The 20,087-nt window shown below is 32.4% G+C and overlaps 1 protein-coding gene and 1 non-coding gene across 2 annotated transcripts in view; both read right to left on the reverse strand.

The window, feature by feature from the left end:
* The window catches only part of ADCY2 (adenylate cyclase 2), a 580,155-nt gene that overhangs the window by 509,725 nt on the left and 50,343 nt on the right, over nt 1–20,087 (reverse strand).
* LOC130458606 (U6 spliceosomal RNA) lies at nt 3,727–3,831 on the reverse strand. Its single transcript, XR_008918020.1, has one exon. It is a non-coding gene; the product is annotated as a U6 spliceosomal RNA (small nuclear RNA).

Below are 20,087 nucleotides of genomic sequence, written 5' to 3' on the forward strand. Positions count from 1 at the left end.
CATTAACCTTCTTCTGATGAGATTTTTCCATACTCAATAAGGTTGGTTAATAATGATGTTTTCCTAATGATCTTATTCATAGATAACACTGCACTAATTGCTTCAAACTAAAGAACACCACTAATCCTCCTCAATAAAATCTGTGTTTATGCAGAATAAATTGGACTAATCATCCACTTTTGGCAAGCCAAGTAGACTGAAAATACAAAGAAATTAAATAGCCACACTTAGATGAGTGTGGGTATTCCAAGTGTATAGCTTTTCCCACCCATCCAGTTCAATTCTTGTCTATTTTCTTCTATAATAATGACCAAGGAAGGTCCATCTAACATTTTAGGGACCTTTATTGTTTGTTGGGAGGGAAAAAAAAACACGATATTTAATTTTATTGCATTTTAATTTAAGCACAATGCAAATTAAATATATTGTGTGACTCTCCTATCTCATCTTTCCAACATAATTTTTATATGGCATTCTTTAAATTGATTTTTCTTTGTAATTCTCTGTTCATGACAGGTTTTGTGGCATATCCATGCCCACTATAAACCTCTTTATCAAACTTTTGTTGTGTTTCACTTTCAGTTCTTTAGAGACAAATATATGGACCAGGATGGAAATGTCTTACATGACAACAAAAATAGAATTAAAAAAAAAGAAACAAATATATGATAGTATGTGATGATGTTCATCCATATAACATTCCACAAAAAATATGGATGCTAAAAAAGTCTTCATTTTAATTATTTATAATGTGTATAAAATATATGCACATCTATTTGCAAACATGTACATATACACATACATACTATATCTACTATTATATAATAAATTTTCATTTATTCTATTTTTTCTATTTTCTATTCCTATTCCTATTCCTATTCCTATTGTGCCTAATTCATATTTCTACACATAGATTACTCCTCTGATTGAGAAATTTATATGACTCCCTATTACCTCTAGGATTAAATAAAATACATCTATTCGGGCATTAAAAGCCTTCAAATAAGACTCCAATTTATCTTTGCAGAATGATTTCACATTGTTTCCCTGTTCAGTCTATACTGTAACCAAAGTGGTTTACTTTCTAATAAATGTTGGAGAGGATGTGGCAAAATTGGGACATTAATGCATTGCTGGTGAAATTATGAATTGATCCAAACATTCTGGAGGGCAATTTGGAACTATGCCCAAAGGGTGACAAAAGACTGTCTGTCCTTTGATCCAGCCATTCCCTTGCTGAGTTTGTACCTCAAATAGATAATAGGGAAAATATGTGTACAAAAATATTCATAGCCATACTCTTTGTGGTAGGAAAGAATTGGAAAATGAGGGGATGACCTTTGATTTGGGAATTACTGAACAAGTTGTGGTATCTGTTCATGATGGAATACTAAAAGGAATCAATGAACTGGAGGAATTCCATGTGACTGGAACAACCTCCAGTAATTGATGCAGAATGAAAGGAGCAGAACCAGAAGAACATTGTACACAGGGACTGATACACTGTGGTACAATCGAATGTAATGGACTCCTCCATTAGTGGTAATGCAGTGATTCAGGACAATTCTGAGGGACTTATGAGAAAGAACACTATCCACATCCAGAGGAAGAACTGTGGGAGCAGAAACATAGAAGAAAAATATATAATGGATCATATGTTTTGATGGAGATATGATTAGTGATGTATACTCTAAACAATTCCTCAATAACAAATATCAATAATATGGAAATAGGTCTTGATCAATGACACATGTAAAATCCAGTGGAATTGCTTGTTGGCTATGAGAGGAGGTGGGACAAGGGGAGGGAAAGAACATTAATTATATAACCATGGAAAAATATTGGAAATTAATTAATTAAGTAAATAAAATTTAAATTGTTAATTTTGATAACTGATTCTTGAGACCAAATTTTTCAGGCAATCTAAAACAATAAAACTAATTATCATATGGACTTTAAACATGGTAAATATAATTAAGGAATGATTGAGAAAAAAGTGGTTAACTTCCTGTTCTTCATACAGGATTAACCCATTTGTTCCTCCATGCGTTTGCATAGGTTGTCCCACATGTCTGGAATGCCATCTCTCCTTATCTTGGTCTCATGAAATCCTTAATTCCTTTGAGGACATAGCTAATGTGAGAATTTCTTTCGGATAAGCATATTTGTCAGAATTTATTAAATATTCATAACAAATCATATGTATTATGTTACATATTATATATTTTAAAAGATACCTCTTAAGTTTTTTTTATGATTTTCCAATGTATTATTCCCCACCCCACTCCAAATACTTTCCATCTTTTTTACATATACTTATTACATGTTACTTCTTTCAATTAGAAGGGAAGATAATTAAGGGTCTGGATGGTCCAGTAGGAGCAGATGTTTTAAGGAATCCAACATGAAATCATTCACCAAAAGTTCTATAGAACAGACTTCCTAATTTTGCTCTATGTCATCTTGCACATTTATGGCAATTTATACTATGAAAGTCTTTTGACATTCTTCTGGTCTGGAATGAGGGAAGTCTAGAATTTGTCTATGACTTATATATCACAGGTCCAAGAACTTGGACTACAGCATCTAGAAAGCTTCTGCTGATTCAGTGCCTAGCATTAGAATGGGAATTTTGGTTAAAACCTGCCATAATTTGTAAATTATTCTCCTTTGATCTTTGGAATAATCTGTATGTGACTTCTGGGTTTATCTTTGCAATCTTAATTCCTGATATTGGCTACTTTATACTGGCTACTTATAAAATTACTGTAGTCATTACCAGGGAGTAGTGTTCAGGAGGACAGGACAGGGTACAATTTTAGCATGCCTTCCTTACTTTCTTCTCATATGAAGAAGATCCCAGTAGTGTATTGAAACTGCTCACCTGTTATCCCTCTTTCACCACATGAACCTCCCATCTTCACACTGGGACTTTTATTTATCTCATATTGATACCTGCTCTCCTCTTCCTTTTGTCTCTTCATTTTCTCTGGTGTTGCTTATTTTTAATATTCTTTGGCCATCGTGTTATATGACTTAAAGCCATAAAACAACATGCCTAGGATATTCATATCTAAACTACAGAACTTGTTTCTGACAGAAGATTGTGGTCAATAAAGCAATTTTAAATTTTCTAATGGCAGTTTGGTTCACTTTCTACCTCTTGCTTAATTTGGGGTCTGGCTTGTCCCTTTGCACTGTCTACTCCTCCCTTCCTAATTTACTCACTCCACAAATACATAATCAAGGCAATACATTTTTTCCTCCATTTGATTTTTCTATTGTGAATGTTTAGGCTAAACACGTTTTAATTCTTTTATAATTAAGTTAAAATTATTTTATTTTTAACCATATTGTTCATTTTTGTGAATAATCTTATGAAACCAAACCCTCAAACCATTAACCCAAATACCCAATTGAAAAATTGTATGCTTTAATGTGTATTTTGACTCCAACAGTTCCTACACTGGAGGTGTAGCATTCTTTGTCATACAAGTCCATCAGAGTTGCCTGGATCTTTGTATTGATGACAGTAGCTAAGTCAGTTGATCATTTCACAATATTGCCGTTACAGTGTACAATGTTTCCTGGTTCTGCTTATTTCACTTTGTGTCACTCCAAGAAGGTCTTTTTAGCTTTCAGAAATCATCTGTTCCTCATTACTTTCAGCATAATAATATTCCATTACCACCATATACTGCAATTTATTTAGATATTCCCCAGTTAAAAAATATAGAACTGTTGTTGAATTTGCGTATCATACTTATGCAGAGACCATGCTAATTTTCACTGTATCCTTCCAATTTGCTGCTGAAGTGAGTCAATGGTCACATATTTCTTTCATGAGATTTTGTAATTTTCTAGGGGTATGATGCAGTTGGCACAATGTCATAACAAACAGTAATATTTAAAAGACTTTGCCATTCAAAGGAATTCTTTGCTTTAGACTCTACCAAGTATCTCTTCCCTGACATTAGCCTTGGTAAGGATAGGCCAATCCATGAAACAAGAACAAAAAAAACAAAAACAAACAAAAATAATGGTCCACATCAATATGGCTCCTTTATGCTTCTGTAGTTATGAAGACAGAAAGATGAAAAAATGAGTAAAGTTGTAATATTTACATTATTTATAAAGGTTTTCTGTATATTGTTAACTTGGTATAGTAAATGGGTTTCAAAGTCAAGAAGGATAGAATTCAAATACTGTCTGTGATACCTACTACTTTGCAAACTTGAGTAAGCAGCTTGATAGGGCAAAGATTTAAAGATTTAAAAATGAGGCTTGTCCCTGAGTTTTGTCTAGCAAAATTACAATGAAATTTGCAAATGTTTGATAAAATTAGTAAAAAAAAGGAATACCAAATGGCAAGGTTAATTATTGGTTTTAGAAGTGAATAAGCATCCCGCCAATAAGATATCCTTTTAATGCCCTCCATTTCTCTAGGAAACTAAGACTGTAAGTTACAGAGAAGGCACAGACTAGAAAAATAGAGGGATTTTCCAAGCCCAGAATTTCCCAATTCTAATGAAATCATAAGTTTAGATACTATTCTTCTCGTATCCCCAACCACTAACATCTTTAATGTAATATTCATATTCCTTTTCTTTCTAAAATCTAAAAGTGATTATAAAAGTAATATTTTGAAGTGTGACTTCTTATTCCCTAACTATTTGTATATTCCCTGACTCTACAAAGAGCACTTAGCAATCCATATTTTCCCAAAAGTCTTCTGAAACATGATGATTCTTCCCTTAAAATTTAGATCAGTAGTGAGTCAATTTAAACCTGAAGGGCATGGAAGTCTTAAGTAGTATAAAATATATTTAAGAACTGAGAGGAATTATTAACTGTATGAATCATGTTAGATCAATAATCTACTGGATGTCATTTTTGTTTGATAAAACATTTTGAAAGATGAAAAAGCAGCTATTTATGATAAACTCTAATATACAAAAAGAAGCCACTTTAGGCCTTTTCCCACAAACCTCCCTAAACTTGGCTATCATAAGCCAATTCGGGGTGGGGGAAAAAACCTTTATCATTGCTACTAACACAGTTTATGATCATATACAAGCCACCCTACTTCCATATATACATTATGATATAATATGCAAAGTGGATATAAATAATGAAAGAATTAACTTTCGATTATTTGATTCAGCCACAGAGTAAAGAATATTGGGAATTAATGAACAGAACTTATATTAATGCCAGATTAAAATACAATAAAATACATAGAAGTTTCAAAACTTTACAATAAAATCTGTCTTATTATCATTCTGATGGTACTTTAGGATCTTACATTATCATTGTCACTACCGAGAAAACCTGAAACAACTATCCTCTAGGTGTAAAAATGAAAAATTAATACAGCTAATCCATTAGCCAATTCCTAAATAATGTAACAGATTATATTATTCCATCCTCAGTTTATTTTATATTAGGGAAAATCTCTCAAGAGGAATACTAAAGTATCCAGGATACTACACATTAACTCTATTATCTATGAATATGATATTGTTCATGTCATTTAATCAAGAAATCAAAACTTGGCACCTGACCTTTTATCAATTTGTGATTTACATATCACAGTCTGAGGATCTGGCATATTGTTAGCTTCTGTGCCAGTATTTTTACAACAGTCCTATTAATTAGTAGGAGAGATTCATGACTCTTCCAAATGTTTTTCAATGACAGCTTCAAAATAAAGTTACATAACTAAAATTCACTGTTTAGGCTCTTGGGCTTTCATTGATCAAAACCCATTAGAGTAATGGAACATTCAGAAGTTCTCATGTTCATAGTTACTTCCAAAACAATTGATAATAGGTTATTGTATTGAGAGATAAGGTGCAGGAATACATCTAACCATTTACATATAGAAAATATATACTAATAGAAAAGAGAGCCACAAAAGGAGAGCAGCACACTTGAACTTTTCTTGTCCTATTTTTAAAAAATATTAAATTACATCATATGAAGAAAGCAAAAATATTGTCTTTTATAAAAATGCATTCCATTCTACTCTCAATTTGACAAATTTTAAATGGTCCACAATGAAGAAAAATACCTCTAAATTTTTAGTGTTAATCATAATCAATGAAATAGGTATTTTCAGAAAGAATCTTTAAAATTATTTATATTCAAGTCAACCTAAAATAAGAATTGCTGCATTCCTAAGTTGAATACACAACATAGCAAATGATGCATGACATCTTTCCAATAAACAAAAAAGAAAACAAAAGCAAATATAAATTGAACTATTGAATTAATAGAAATATTGAGAAAACCCAGATTTCTCAAACTATAAAAAGATATGGGTGGGTCACTTTGGTTGTAAAGACTGAGGGTACTTTAAGGCATAGTTGATACTTTTGATGAAATGACTATTCTAGAAGAAATTTGAATTCAAGGGTTGGCTGTAACACTTAATAATACATATAACTATAGGCTAATCTTTCAATTTTGTTCTAGTTTCCTCATCAGTGAAATTAAAAAAAAAAAACACATACCTGCTCTAACTCGCTCATAGTGTTGTTTAGAGAAATGTTCTTTGTAAGCCTTAAATTCTGCACTGATGCATAAAAGTAAATAAGACTTTTCATTGCCCAATTGGAGAAAATTAAAATAATTAACAATCTAAAATAAGAACTTTCAATTATTGCATAACGACTAGTGCATAATCAATATGTAAAAATGTATGTAGTCATTTTGACTGTTAGAGAAAGAATGAAATTCAGGTCTTAAGTAAAAAATTAATATGTGAAAGGATTTATGAAAGTAAAAAGGAAAATGTTGAACAGACTCATATACTTGTCACTACTGATTCTTTCATTTATGAGGCTCCTGTAAAAAAACAGCTATTATAATTCAATAATCAATGTAAAAATAGAACACTATAAATATTTATAATTAATCTAACACCTTGAGAGTAGATTATCTCTAAGGTTGAAAATGTACAATGTTTGTTTTACCAATATTACACCTAAAATTCTTCACCTTCCCCATGAAAGGTCCTTTGAATTCATTTCCCTCCTATAATCTTTAAATCTGGAATCTATGAATTATGGCTTTGAAAAAGGAAGGATTCCCTTTGACCACGGATTGCCCTGGGTCTTTTTGAACCATTTTCACTAGGTGTGTATTTTTCCTATAAATAAAATGGATCAATGATAGTTCCAACTGAAAAGAAAAAATGAAGAAATAACAATTTTAAGAGTAAAAACAGTATATTAAAGAGCAAAAATGGCTGATAATATACTAGACAGTTTGGTAGTTTCCTGCATATTTTTTCATTTTTTTCTTGAAGATTTTTATTCCCAAAACAGGAATATTAAAGGAAAAAGTAATGATTCAGTGACTAGAAATGATTTGGTGATATTGTCCAAAAGGACACGTGGTCTCGTGCTGGAATACAGAACCCACAAAGTCACTGCATCCATGAAGATAATCTCATTCCCAGCAGGCTTCAGTGGCTATCACTACCATATGAATATTTCAGAGTGGACCTCTAAAACCCTGATAAGACTGTTTGAAAAGCTGTAGAAAATGGTAATGCCTGTTTTTGTTTTTGTTCTTTTCTCTGCTGAGCTCCCTTTTTCCCTTTCTGTCATTCAAATATATATATATATATATATATATATATATATATATATATATATATATACACATTTCCACTATGACTCAAATATGTTCAAAACCTTAAACCAAATCAACCAAAACAAAATCAAAACTTGGATCTTTCTTGGAAATATTAAACAAATAAATTCCATCTCCCCATAATTTTGAATATTAATCAGACTTTGCTCTTCAGCACCTGCATGTTGAAATAGCCTATGCTGATTAGCTTTGCTCATCAGAATTGCATAGAGCATAACTAAACATGTAAATGTAGTGAAATTATGCTCCTCTGTTTCCCAAAGGAGAAACAATAGTTTAAATGACTACAAAAGATTTTTGTGGGTGTTTTACAACTAGATGAGTTTCCTGACAACATTTTTTACACAAAATCCCCACATTTTCTAGGTAGTTCCAAGAAAACAAAAAGGATATCTCCATTCATAACCTTTTAGTCTCCATGCCTTCTCAAATCAACCTAAAGAAAGGTAGATTGATTCAAATTGAACATTTGTCTTAAATTCAGTTGTATTATGAAAGTTGGTGTATGTATCTCAACTTCTTTCCTAGGGTGTCAACATCTTTTCACTTGTGAAAAAGATGTAACTTTACCACAAGCCCATCCCACCCCATGAGCAATGTGAATGCTACTTTTAATGCTAAATTGTATTTTTTGGGGTAAAAATCCCATAAGTAGTACAATTGATCAAAAATGTCAAAATATATTTTGAAAATCTTAAGTTCAAACTTCAATTGCTAGGCTTATTAAGATTTCCCAGTGACAGGTCTAGATCTACTGATTATAGCAGCCCATTGAGGGAAAAGGATAAAAAAAAAGAAAAAATTATGTTTTCTTCCTCAAAACTGAAATAAGAAAGGATAGGGAAAATTAAGCAGGCAAATATAACATATGGCATATATGTGGGTGTGTGCATGTGTATACATATGTATATATTTATATATGTATATGTATACACAAAGGTAAAATTATTAAAATGCTCTCATCCTGGTATATTCAAGATAAAATACCTCCATTAACTATCTTCACTAATGATATTTAATTATTTTTTCTTTCTAATAGATAATTAGCTCACTAACACAACTCTTCAGTTAGGCATCTTAATTACTTTAACTAATATACCTTGAGAATATTTCTGCTTCTTTAATCTAAATCATACAGTTCTTTCAACCAGGAATGTCTCTTCTATTCTCCCAAAAATGTTATATATTTGTGTCAAGGTTTAACTCAAAAATCACATCTTCCTTGAAGCTCTACTTCAATTCAGTATACCTAGCTTTTCATCACTTTCCATTCTTTTGTCAAACTGTCCTTACTCTTCTTACAATTTTTAAGAATAGCTCAAATTAGTAATTTTGGGGGGAGGGCATAGTCCAAATATAAAGAAATATATGGCTCTCACTTAGTAGAAACTAGATGATATTGATTAACCTGCATTAACATTTCTTGCTTTTTCCCCCTAAAAATATTACAGTAAAGAATTAGAGAGTATAAATATTATTTCCATATTTAAAATATTTGATGCATCAAAATTGGTAATCTTATTAGACTGATAGATCAGAGAAATGTAATTAAATACCTGAATTTTAGCAAAACACTATACAAAATCTTTTAGTATATTCATGTGTAGAAGGAAGGAAAATGTTGACTAGACAACAGTATAGTTAGGTTGCTTAACAATTGGAGTCAATGGGTCATCAAAGAAAGTCTTCTAGCGATGTACTTCAGTGTTCTGTCCTTTGTTAAACATAATTTAGATGAAAACAAGATTTATATAAAAAAGGAAATTACTTCATGATCAATATTTTCAAGGCAAAATGACATGCAATCAGGGCATGTTGATTTTATTACTCTGTGTAGACTGAACTCTTTCCCCTAAAAAAATGTTGCATCATGGAGGGAGGCAATAGGCAGAAGCAGCCAGAATGTTTGAGAAATTTAATTAGCTTAACTTCTGCCACAAATGAATATTCTACCAACACATGTTTTTCCTCATTGACTTACTCATGATTAGTGTTTTCAAAGATGGATTCTGTACACTGCTGTATATTTGCAAAAGCCTCCAACTTGCTTTTGTCTTCTTCAATATAAATTCCAAAGCACCCTAACTACCCCAGGCCACTCAGAATCATCCTGAAAGTTTTGGGGCGAACTGTTTGCCTAGATTTATATCCTGAGCTACTTCACCTCCACAAAAGAGAAGAGAAAGACTGGATCCAGAATTTCATTCATATACAGAAACAAACTTATTCTATCGAGGAAGGTCAGTGCTTTTTGGGCAACTTTTACTCTTACAGACTTTCCTAGAACACTGAGGGATTCAGAAACTTTCAAAAGGGAGATGGGAAAATTATATTCTTTATATTTAGAGGTAGGGCTTGAATCTAATCATCTTGTTTCTGAGGTCAACTTTCTATTCCATATAGGGAAGGAGAGGAGGGAAGAAGCATTATTAAGAACCTCCTAAAGTCTGGCACCTATGCTAAGCATTTTACAAATATCCTGCACGTAGATACTATAATCAGCTCCATTTTACAGTTGAGGAAATTAAGGTAGAGAGAGATTAAGTGACTTGCCCAAGATCACACAGCTAAAAAGTTTAAGGCTGAATTCAAATTCCAATACACTATCCATGGAATCACCTAACTGCTACATTGTCTCTTCAGCACTCCAACCCAAAACCAATATCAGAATCAAAATGGGCATGAAATAGCAATGGTATATAATTATGAGATCATTATTTATACAGGACTACCAATAAACCCTCTATTTCGATCATTTGAGTATAAGGCTATATATATATTTCTGGAACTTTGAAATCCTGGGCTGAATTGGTGAACAAATATAATTTGATGGAGATACCCAAAGTCAAGTAGTCTTAACAGGGTAATTAACAAAATAAAATAGGTAGAAAATTTAACTTCCTGACCTGGCTTGCAATCTTACAAACATTATTTTAAAAGCAAGCAACTTGATTAAAAATATGTGCATGACTTTTATTCTACTTATTTTGCCTCAGGAAATGTAAACAAATTTTAATTATCTTTACTTTTGCAAAAACTAAATTACCAAAGAATATAATTTTGGACCTATCTATACATAAAAACATCATTTTTTGGAAATGTAAGGATTTTCTCAAACCAATTTTATTTTAAAGAGCTAGTTACCTTTATAGACCCAATAATATAACTGCTATGTACCTCATAAAAGTTATTGGTTCACTTATTTCATATTTTGAATATTAAACATCACTCAACCACCTTTAGTTTAAAAATGTCATATTTTCTTGTTCACTTCAAATTAATATCCATTGAACTACTAAGCCATTCATTCTCCAAGGTTAATTTTACAAAACAAACTGATTTTAAAATTGTCACTTTGTCCACAGGATATTCTGAAAGGAAATACTATTGGGGGGGGTGGAAACTGTAGAAAAAGTACTGTATTAAATTATTTTTGCATCTTCTTTAATTAAATAGTGTTTTTTACACTAAGGACTGCCTACAAAGTCATGGGCATAAATGAAATGATTCCTGACATTTTAAAAATCATTCAGAGATGAATGAAGGTCTTTCCTCACAGCATCATGTAAAAATAATATATGTTTTTTATATTCTTTTTAAGGAAAATGAGGCCAAGAAAAGGTGAAATACTTTTCTAGGGATAGTTTAATAACTATTGTATTCAGAACTTATTTACAAAATTAATTCACTTACTGTAATCTATTTACCCTAACTGGAAATAATGGCATACATTTCTGATTTAGGGCTTCATTTCCTAACTTGAAAACTGCAATCTCAGAAGGACACAATGAAATATTTAAAACTGTTGAATGAAAAAGAGAGATTGTTGACATATAATGTTGTTATACTAACAGCAAGCAGACTGAGGTGGTTCATAGTTTCAACAAGAGATTGAGATATATTCCTTTATATGATTTTCTTCAATGTTTAAGAAAAGTTAAAACTTTTGGCTGTACCAATAACTTCTTTTCATTTTTTCATTTGTGATTTATTTTGGTGAAGCAGGATTTTTGTCAGTTGTGGTAATGGAAAGAAAGTATTTTCAAAAAAATCAAAGTTGAACAGTAAATGAGTGTGATTACAGCATTTGAGAAGCTATGCAGTGTACAAAAGGCATAGAGAAACCATTAGTTTTTTATTTGTTGTTATTTAATAATAAAATAAGACATTTTTCTTTAAGTTTACATATATATATACACACATATATGTATTATATTAACTGCTCTTAAATGTTAGGTCACAAATACATATTGATTATTTGTACCTAACTACTTAATAAAGGGAGCTGTTACATTTAAGACACTAAGGGCATTATGACCTGATAAATTTTGGCAACCTCTGATTTAGAGATTAAATTTATTTTTCTTGTAAATATCCTTTGCTCGGCAAATGTCAGTAATGATACAGAATGCTATGTCAATAAGGTCCCTCTCTTCATGGCATGTTCAATGTTCTGCAATAATAAAAAAGGGAATCAAGAATCCAATAAAGAAAGGCATTTCTATAATATGAAAGCACTCCCTTAAACCCAGGGAAAAATATTTCTTTTACTTTTCCACTGAGATTGATATTTGATATTTCCTCCATCCCCTGCTTTAAAAAAGTAAAATAAAATAGGTATGATAACTTCAATGTTTTATTGATCAAGTTAATCTTGTTAATACAAATCTCAGCAATAGAAATTGTGAAACATGAATTTCTCACAAAGTGTTCTAAATTTCTGGTCTTAGAAATGGAATGCAAAAAAAAAATGTTACCTCCCCATAGGTTAAGTTAATATTTTCTTGTTCTTTTGGTCTCTGACATGGAGAACACCATAAGGAAGAGAGAATAACTCAGATCATTTTGTTAATAGAAGAATTGGGACTTACGAATACTTTGAAGAACCATAATGAACCATTTGATGCAGTACATTGTTTAAACCAAAAGACAAAGCAAAAAGATCTAGGAGGACAACGAGCTTTATTTTAAAATAGCATTATACTATCTGTTTTTAATTGTATTTCAAGTGCATTTTCACATCTAGAATAAGTTACAATAAAATTATAAAATAACACTTAAAATATTGTACCTATGGACACACTCAGTCTAAGGAAGTTGTACAATACTCATCTTGTGATACAGATTTATCACTACTAGTCGCTTGGGTATTCTTTGTGTCTCAGACCTGACACTTCTAGAGTCAATATACTGCAAAGGGAAACATTCACAGCTGACAGTTCCTCTGCTCTGTTGCAGTCATTTTGTAAGTTTTGTACAACATTTGTTCTTCTACTCCATCAGACTGATGAAAATAATGCTAAAACATAATTATGAACCTCCCCAATACCTTTCTAATTCCTCACTCTTCCTCCTCTACTCAACTGCCCTGTATTTTAGATTCCAATAACCTTGATAGGGTAGTGATGCTAGTATGATTAATCAGAGTTGATGAACATGTTGAAGATGTATGAATACATACAGGAAGGATGCATGAAAGAAAGGTAGGAACATGGAAGAATAAATTTGAAATTTAGACTAAAAAAAACCAACTCATACATTGTCATGAAATGGATCCAAATTTGAAATAAAAAAATTAGAAACCAAATGAATTTACCCATTTTCAAACCAGTGACACTAACTTGGCCCTATTTATAAGTAGCAGAAATAATCCATAATGACTGAGACATTAATAATATTAATTCAATGTATTTTTCCATGGATCCATTGCCTGGGAACATGTTAACATGCTTGCTAAAATTAAGAAGAAAAAAGAAAAGAAAACAAGTTATTCCATTAAAGTCTATTAAAAGAAAGACAGACAAGTCTTGTTTGCCCCATTAAACATTAAAAATAATAGTATCAAAATAGATCAAACTTCAAATAAACTGAAAGAGCATAAAAAGTACATTAATTTTCTTCTAAATTTGTTTGTAAGGCTATTTTATCAGGGAGCATTTTTTTATGCTAGATCCACCTACTTCAAGCAGGCAGCAAGTACAGAGAACATTCATTAGTTCACTTTCACTGATGAAAAGCAAGAAGCTTTGATCTGCTCCATTTCTAGTCTGGCCTGTTGTGCTCTCCTTAATACAGCCTGTTGACCTCCCTGCTCCCAGGGGCTAAGGGGATTGTTTGTAGACCAACAGGATATCTCACTGACATTATCCTTACTACAACTCAGAAGTCCTAAGCTTAAGTGAATCACCACATTCAGTCTCCCTGACTACTCACAAGTACCATCCTATAGAATTTAAAAAAAAATAAAACAACATTTATAAGAATCCGTGTGAAGAATCCTTATACACTCTAATATCAGTTTTGTTTAAAACTCATGATCTTTTTATTCATCAGAAGTTTTCAAAGTTACAGCTCAATCATTTGATAAATATTTACTGACAAACTTCTTTGTGCAAAGCATTGTGCTATCAGCTTTGAGAGTATGAAATTGCTAACCTAGAAGACAATTTTTTAAAAAGTTAGTTTCAACCTGGTCAAATAGAGCCTGATCTCAAGGATCTCATCATCATATGAGGAAAACAATAGGCAAACAACTTTGTACAAACAAGCTATATAAAGATTAAATTGTGAATACTCAACAGAAGGCATTAGAATTAAGGGGGTCTGCATATGGCTTCTTCTAGAACAGGGGTCCCCAAAATTTTTACACAGGGGGCCAGTTCACTGTCCCTCAGACCGTTGGAGGGCTGGACTATAAAAACTTAACCCTAACCCTAATCTTAGCCCTCCCCCATATTGCTGCTCACCATGCTGATATCTTCCATTGTGCAGCCACATAATCCTTTGCACAGCGCCTCCTTCTAAGGTACCACGCAAAGGATTATGTCACCGGAAGTAGTTCTGTATGTGAGCGATGCTGCACTTTGTTTAGCTGCCACATGCAGTGCTCCTCTCACTGGCCACCAATGAGAGAGGTGCCCCTTCCAGAAGTGCATTGGGGGCCGGATACATGGCCTCAGGGGGCTGCATGTGGCCCAGGCATATTTGGGGACCCCTGTTCTAGAAGATGGGGCTTTAGCTAAGGCTTGAAAGATGTCAAGGAAACCAAAAGTGGGCCAAGATGAAGGAGAAAATTTGAGGCATGAAGGACAGCAAGTAAAAATGCACAGTAAGGAGAGAGAATGCCTCATTAAGAAATGGCAAGGGGGTCAGTGACACTGGATCATAGAGCAAATGTAAGGTATATAGGCTAGAAAAAGGTTAGAAAGCATGGGGGAGGTATCCTTGAATGCCAAATAGATAATTTCATGTTTGATCTTAGTGATGATAGAGAGACACTGGAATTTACTGAAAAGTAAAGTGATGTGACTAAATTTTAAACTAAAGAATAACCCACTGACAGATGAGTGGAGAATGGACTAGAGTAAAGGGACATTTGAGGTTAAGGGGCTAACCTGCAAAGTATTTAAAATCTAGGCCTGGAGATGAAGGCTTACATCAATTCGATGACTGTCAGAAGAGAGAATGGGTAGCATAAGAAAGGATTTTTGAGGATAAAAATTGATAGTATTTGACAAGAGATTGGCAATGAGAAGTGTTAGAGGAAGTGATGAGTTAGGAGGGATGACAAGCATTTAATCATAAACTGAAGAATTAATCCCCCCCTGAGGAAAACCACAGAAGTTTGTTGAGTGACGGAAGAGAATAAAATGGTGAATCCATGTTATCCATGAACCCATTGCTTTAGCAGTATCATATTGGCAAAAATGAAACACACTACTATCTTATATTTCTACTGATACAGTGTCACATTGGGTAGACTGACTATGGACAATTTGCCAAAAGATCATACATATATATCTAGAAGGGAAAATACATCTAGTCTACCACCATCACTTTATGCATAAAGAAATTGAGATTCAGGGAAGGTCAGTGATTTGTCCAAACTCACACAGGTACTAAGCATCAGAGGTAGAATGTGAATTACTCTGACTTTAGAGTCGACACTCTTTCTACTATTCTATCAATATAAAATCTCTTAAAAGAACAGAAATAGTATAGGAAAGACAGACATCAATATGTTTCTAGTGAATAACTGAAAATGAATGTTGAAGAATTGTAAGAACAAGCTTTTGATCCTAATTAAGGTATATAAGAAGAGCTCTCTACTACCTCTATGGTCTTAATCCCTTGTAGAAGTAAAGATTTCATGAATATAGAACATTTTATGAAGTGACAGAATATTTTTCAATATAGTAGTAATTTTAGTGATTTTTCGTCCTTCTTTTACTTTAAAATATTATTAATTATAATATATAATTATATAATTACAGCAAAAAGAAAAGAGGAAGAGAGGAAAAGACAGAAAAGTCTGCAAAAAATTTTAAAAATCATTAAAAATGCTTTAAAAAGCCAGAGACTTGTACTAAAATCCATTCACTTCTTTTTATTTCAAAACCTTTAAGCATCCTAATGCACCCAATGAATTAAATTCTGTAGGAAGAAACATTAGGAAATTCAATTTCTCCCTGGATATAATCAGTCACTTCAGAAATTAAACATATCTTATTAAAGCAAAAAAATGCACCCTTCATATACATGAAAAGAAATGCCTGGGTTTGCAGTTACATAATAAAAATACCATAGAATGCTTAGCTTCTACATGCTCTGGTCTTATTGAACTCTTTCTGCATCATTCAACCTCCAAAATCAACTCTTTGCCCACTTCAGGATCCCAGATTTCTTAATACTCATTTGAAATCAGACAGGGATCATTTGAATCATAATAAGTAGTAATTTAATCTTTCAAATGGGCTTCTCAGGGAAACAACCTTAACGTATTACTTTAATCAAAAGTTTTCATTCTTAGTCAACTTCCTTTAGTTATTGAAAAATGTGTTGCTTCTTAAAAGTATTGAAGACATCAGAAAACAGGTATGAAGAACTAAAAAGATGAAGATTATGAAATTTCTGAAGTCCACTTGAGATAAAATATACTCTAATGGAAAGAACTTTGGCTTGGCTTATAAGACAGTGTGACATAGTGAATAAAGCATTCAGTGGTTCTTGATTCAGGGAATCTGAATTTAAATTCAACCTTTGATTCTTACTAAATGTATGACCTTGGGGAAAATTGCTTCATATTGGTAGGATTCTGTTTCCTCATCTGTTAATTGAGGGGAGTGGATTAGTTGTACTTTGAGATTCTACCTGGTGACAGATCTATGATTCCATTTATAACTAAATCACTTCCTAGCTGTGACTTTGAGCCTCTTTACTTCTGTTTACTTGTTTCCCAGACAAGTATACTATTATTTCTCTGTATGTTGAGAGAGTTGGCCCAGATAATCTCTGTATTTCCCGTCAATTCTAAAAGTAAATTCTAATTAACCCAAAAGAGAAATAAAATTGGGCTGAGGAACTGAAGAACACAGTCATAAGTACTTTGTCCAATTGCCCCATACTCCCTTGGAAAGGTGGTTGGTTGAGGTAATCCTATATGCGTGTTGGTGAAACTATGGCATAAGAGGTCTCCGACTTTCTCTTTTCTTCTACCCAAAGATTTGGAGATATTTATTTCTATTTTGTATATTTATAATCTTTGAATAATGATTTAGGGATTTTATTACATTAGTATAATTTGTCCATCATCTTAGAAAGCATTCTTGTTTTCCTGCCTTTTCCTGCCTTATTTTTCCTACCTTTGGCTATGAAATTTCACACAGAAATATGAATAGTCAGATTATGTCCTCTTCAGAAGTTTAGTGAATTAAAAATATGGGGTCCATAAAGAAACTCTGAGTGAAGTGCAATGGTAATGTAAATAGGAATAACTATATAAAATGTTTAGTAATTTAACTAAAGGATTAAATCCTAGAAGTTTAGGGTTAAAGTAAACCTGAAAGATTATTTATCTTTTATAATGATTCATTTATAGAGGTTATTAACCAGAGGTATGAAAAAATTAAAGTGTATTGTGATAACTATTTCAGAATTATTGGTTTCCTGATAATCCTATGTAATTTTATTTTTTAATAATTTTTTCTGAAAGGTGTCAATCACTTGATTCCCATCAGAATTTATAGCACATATACAAAATATTAAGAATCTCTGATTTAAATATCATTGGGAAAGTGGGGCTTAAACAGCTTCCATACTTAAGCATTTGAAATCATTGTTATGAGCCAGTGTTGATCAAACTTTAAGAGATGGTGTGCCCAAACTATACCTTTGAAGCATGTGAGTCCCCCACATTATTCTAGAGAGTAGAGAGAGGAAGTGTTCACATTGGTCTGCTGGACAGAGGGACAGGGCATGCAAAAAAAAATGTCCTCAGGTGTGATGGAGAGGGGAAATGAAGCAGCCCCCTCCATGCCTCTTGGACATGCATACCACATCTTTGCAAACACAGTATAAGATCTACATACATAACATTTTCTTGTAATCAATCCTTTTCTCTGCAATAGAAATTTCAAAAGCATCCTTTATGTAATAAAATAATTAATGGAATTGGCACAAGTATTCTGGAAAGCATAACTTTAAAACAACAATTAAAAGTGGTACAAATGTAAGTCCCCATTAGAGATGCTCAAGTTCTTCACACTTCACTTCAAGTTGAATCATCAAGAATAAAAACAGCCATTTCTCAGTCTTAGTCTCCTTGATTTCCTTCTGTAGCATACTTAACTTCATCTTCCTTGAAATTATCTTCCTGTGGTTTTCCATTCCCAGCCATATTCTACACAGCTGCCAAAATGTTTCTTCCTTAAGGAAAATCTCTGAAGGTTATGTCTACCAGGTTCCATTAAAATTCTTGAGCTCCTAGTGTGGTGTACAAAAGGCACCTCATACAAATTAGTTCAGCTTTTTTTTTTTCATTCATGGTGAACTTTATATATCAGAACAGAAATAATTATAAAGCTTTGCTGTGGCCTTGATGAAATATTCATGAGACTAACTAAAATCCATTCATTTAATTCTACTTTCACCAGGAAATTTCTGATTAATCATTCCATTTCTACAGTGCCTTGATGTCATGTCAAAACCTTGGTAATTGGCATGTGTCTTCAGTTACTAAGAAAAGGTAATTCCCTGTTGTGAGTTAATCAATTGTATTCTGTTTTTAAAATAAATTCATTCATAATTTTGTTACTGGAAATCAAGTCCACACATTTTGGTCAACCCTAGATGAATACATATGGTCCTCCTTTTGAAAATGCAGAGCTATGGGTAATAGGTAGCACAGTGGATAGAAAGCCAGTCCTGGAGTCTGGAGGACATGACTTCAAATCTGGACTGAGACAATTCCTACCTATGTGACTTTGGACAAATCAGTTAAGCCAAATTGCCTAGTTTTTGCTGAAGACAGAAAGTAAGGGTTTTAAAAACAATAAAATAGAAAGCAGAGTGATCCTATACTCTAGACCTAGAATGAGCCCATTAAGGTGGGAATACCTCTGGGAGCTTTGCCCCAAACAGTTGCATGGCTAGTTTCTCTCTAATTATCATTGATTATAATCTTGATTATCCCAAAGAGTTTTTATATCTCTTCAAGAAGCTTATTATAGTTATTGTGAGGCTTTCTATGCTTGTTATGAAACTTGCTCAGATGATAGAATAATTACCCTAAACAGTTTTCTTTGAGCTAGGAATAGACAATCTAAAACTATATTTTATGCTTTAATTATTGGAAAAGCCAAAAGCTTACCTATATAGGAGATTATTCATTGGCACTAATTGTGCTAACGAAATTTCTATGTGTTGTTTCATAGACTTTTAGAACCTCTCCCACCCCAAAGTTTTTCTCTGTCTCTTAGCTATTTTTGATTTTTTTGCACTTTTAATAAGGAGAAAAGTCAATAATATATTTAAGCTAAAGGAGTAAAACTCCTTAAGGAATATACTTCTCTAAGACAGGAACTTGTCACAACTCATTGCTTGATAAGGATTTATTAAATACCAGCTATATACATTATGAGCTTCGTTAAAAACTATGTTGTCCTTGAATAATATGTTCAAACTATGGAGAAAATACAGAAAGGTAGGCTAGGAACAGGAACAATTAACGGAAACAAAATTAGTATGCTATTATAATTACCACTGCCATAGGGGTTTGGATTAGCTACACAATAGACCATTAGACAAAAAAGTTACAAAGTATAATCTAATCATAACAGAATTATTCTTCTATACATATGTCAAAGATATGATTGAGTCAAATATGAAAGAAAAAACATCAATCTGCAGTATTCTAAATCTTTATTTTCTTGGTTTCTTCCAGAAATGCAAAAAAAAAAAAAACAAAACAAAACAAACAAACAAACAAAAAACCAAAAAATCTAAACTAAATGAAACAGGAACTGAGAAGTTCATTGTTCATCAAATCATAGCAACCTTTCACATTTTAATATTAATTCTCAAAATGAAACCCAGAAATAGTTAGTTTTTTTTTTTTTAAAGTTAAGTCAGTATTTCCCATACTCTAA

The sequence above is a fragment of the Monodelphis domestica genome, chromosome 3 (genome assembly GCF_027887165.1).
Source record: "Monodelphis domestica isolate mMonDom1 chromosome 3, mMonDom1.pri, whole genome shotgun sequence".
Lineage (NCBI taxonomy): Eukaryota > Metazoa > Chordata > Mammalia > Didelphimorphia > Didelphidae > Monodelphis > Monodelphis domestica.